This window comes from Magnolia sinica, chromosome 4, assembly GCF_029962835.1.
Source record: "Magnolia sinica isolate HGM2019 chromosome 4, MsV1, whole genome shotgun sequence".
Taxonomy (NCBI): domain Eukaryota; kingdom Viridiplantae; phylum Streptophyta; class Magnoliopsida; order Magnoliales; family Magnoliaceae; genus Magnolia; species Magnolia sinica.
In genome coordinates this window covers 79376215-79379245 of record NC_080576.1, presented here as the reverse complement: position 1 = coordinate 79379245, position 3031 = coordinate 79376215, and the positions used below count along the sequence as shown (strand labels likewise).

Genomic DNA, 3031 nt, shown 5'->3' with positions numbered 1-3031 from the left:
ATTTGGCTTGCTCATGATATTGTTCTTGGTTTGAATTAGAGTCAATCTCATACTGTCCTTTTGGATTTACCACAGGTTGACTAGGGAACTTGCCCTTCTCTCTCTCACTCAATGTGGCAGCAAGTTGACCCAACTGTACTTCCAGCTTGGCAATGGATTGCGCATTTGCATGTACGCTTTGCTGGTTAGCTAGTAAAGTTTGTTGGGTGTCTTTTTTAAATTGAAGTGAACTCCACATAAAAAGATTGAGTGTATCCTCAAGAGATGGTTTCCTAGATTGTGGAGGTACTTGTTGATACTGCGGAAACTGCTGAGGTTGTTGACTGCCAACTTAGGGGTATGGTTGCCTTGGAGAATTTTCAAATGGTCCTCCTTGTTGTGGTCCTTTTGCCTAAGAAAAATTTGGATGCCGAGCCCACCCTGGATTGTAGGTGTCTGAGTAAGGATCATTCCCAGGTCTCCGAAAGGTGTTCATAGCATGTACTTGTTCAGAGAGAAATTTTGGAAATGCTGCACTAGATGGACAAGACTGCGTAGGATGGGCGGGACTGGAACATATGGCACATGACTCAATTTGAGTTGTTTGTGGAGCTCCATTATTCATCATCAAAGCATCCACTTTCTTTGTCAGGCTCTCAACTTAGCATAAAGATCTGGCGTTACTCCTACCTCATATATACCACCTTTCTTCTGTGGTTGGGGACTTCTTTCACCTCTATTTGAGTAGTCCCATTGCTGGGAATTTTCACACAGTTTCAAAGAAATTCCATGCTTCGACATCACTTTTGGTCATGAATGACCCTCCACTGGTGGCATCAACTACGTGACAGTTTTGGGGTGTCAGACCGTCATAGAAGTATTGAACCTGTTGCCACTTTTCAAAACCATGGTGTGGATATTTAAGAAGTCCTTCCATCTTTCCCAACATTTATGAAAGTGCTCACCCTCTTTTTGTGTGAAATTTGTAATTTCTTTACGGAGAGCATTAGTTTTGTGAACCGGGAAGAACTTGTTTAAGAACTTCTTAGACAGTTGGTCCCATGTAGTGATAGACCCAACTCCTAGAGAATTCAACCATGCTTTTGCCTTATCCTTCAAAGAAAAAGGAAAAAGGCGCAAACGGATCGAATCGTCTGAAAAGTTTTGGAACTTAAAGGTGGAGCAAATATCTAAGAATTCTTTCACATGATGATATGGATCCTCCTTATCTAAACCATAAAAGGAGGGCAACAATTGTATGACCCCAGGTTTGAGTTCAAAGTGTGCTGCCATGGTGGCAGGCAACACTATGCATGAAGGCGCATCGAATTGGATAGGAGCTGAATAATCTCTAAGAGCTTTATTTCCATTCTCGTCTGCCATTTCAAATAGAATATTTCTAAATCTTCTATGAAAGGTTCTTTCTATTTCAGGATCAAAAGGTGCTAGTTTTATGTTCAGAGATCTACGTCCTAGCATAAACTATGTTATTGCAATGTAAGAAAGAAAACTAAACTAAGATGCAACCTAAGAGAAATAAAACTAAAAATAAAAATTATGAATTCCTAAAAACAAGAGAAAGTTATGTAAACGAGAATTGGAAGGAAGAACCTGGAAAAGAAGATGATGAATGTCTGAAGATTTGAGAGCTCCTCCTTTTGAAGACAATCTTATTTAGCAGCTTCCTTCCTCAATTCCTAAAAACATAAAAAAAAAAAAAAAATTAAATTTCCTAAAATAATGTTAGAAAAACCTAAGCAACGGTTAATTTCTAAAAAAGAAAGTTTCTAATCTTAAAAATAAAAAGCTAAGTTAGTTTCTAAAAAGGGAAAAATTTCTAAAATTAGAAAATAGAAAATTTCTATTTAAAAAAAAGCCTAGAAATAGAAAATTTCTAAAAAAAAATAAAACCTTAATTCTAAAAATAGAAATTAGAAAAAATAGAGAATTTAGAAAGAGATTACCAAATTAGAAGTTTATGTCAGGACCCTACAAAACAGGAAATAGGTTAGTTTCTAAAAAAAATTTAACCTAACGTTAGTAAAAACCCAAGACTATGAATTATGATAAGAGAGAATCCTAAACCCAATTGGACCGAAACAGTCCCCGGCAACGGCGCTAAAAACTTGATGTTTTATTTTTAAACCAATTTGATTTAAATGATTTTAAACTCGCAAGTATACGAATCAGATGTAGATATGGTACGTATTACGAGATCATTCCCACGAGGACTGGTTGTCACAATTTAAATATACGATTCTTCTTAACTAATCCAATAAATAATTGAGCAAACTACTGACACAAATGTACGAAAAATAATCAAGAATAATGAGAAAAATTCAATCAAGGAGAAGACTAGGACTTTCGAATCCACCCCTAATTATCCTAACCCTTGTTTTACCTGTTGATTCACCCTATTCAAATTCATATAAATTAAATAAATCACAAACTATGTCCTTGGTCGGGCACACAGAATGTATAATCCCTTAAAGCATATGGATCACATCTTTCCATCCATGGTCAGGCATGAAGAGAAGTAGATTCTTGTTTCTTCCTCTATTAAAAACCTGTTCATGGTCAGACACAAGCACCTAGAATAATATTCCAAACAACATCCATAACTAGACTTTGGTTAAGCTCGTAGAATGGAGAAGTACGGAGATTTCAGTTAAGCACACTAGAGAAAGAAACAAATCAATCAAGTTAAGATTAAATCAACATACAAGGATCATTCAAGTTAGAGGCTTCATCTCAGCCCTAGCTAAGGAATTTAGCTATCCATGTGATCAATTAGAAAGTAAGAAAAATAAAATTGATGAAATAAAAACATCCTTCTCTCCTCTTTCTTCTCTGGATCTGTTCCCTGGCTCCCCTTTCTTCTCTTATGCTTTGCTCTATGTCCAACCAAGCTCTCCCTGGATCTCCCTCCCTCTCTCTCTCTTCTCTTCTTTTATAGGCAAGGAGAGAGTCAGTCGGCTAGAAGAGAGTCAGTTGCTGGAGAACCGATGCCATGTTACGCTGCAGCTCGCAGAGCCTGTTGTTACGCAGCAAA

At 37.0% G+C, this 3031-nt stretch overlaps 1 non-coding gene across 1 annotated transcript; it reads left to right on the top strand.

Annotated features, from left to right (window-relative positions):
• Window positions 1-881: 881 nt before the first annotated feature.
• On the top strand, window positions 882-984 carry LOC131244835 (small nucleolar RNA R71). Its single transcript, XR_009170606.1, has one exon. It is a non-coding gene; the product is annotated as a small nucleolar RNA R71 (small nucleolar RNA).
• The last annotated feature ends 2047 nt before the right edge of the window (window positions 985-3031 follow it).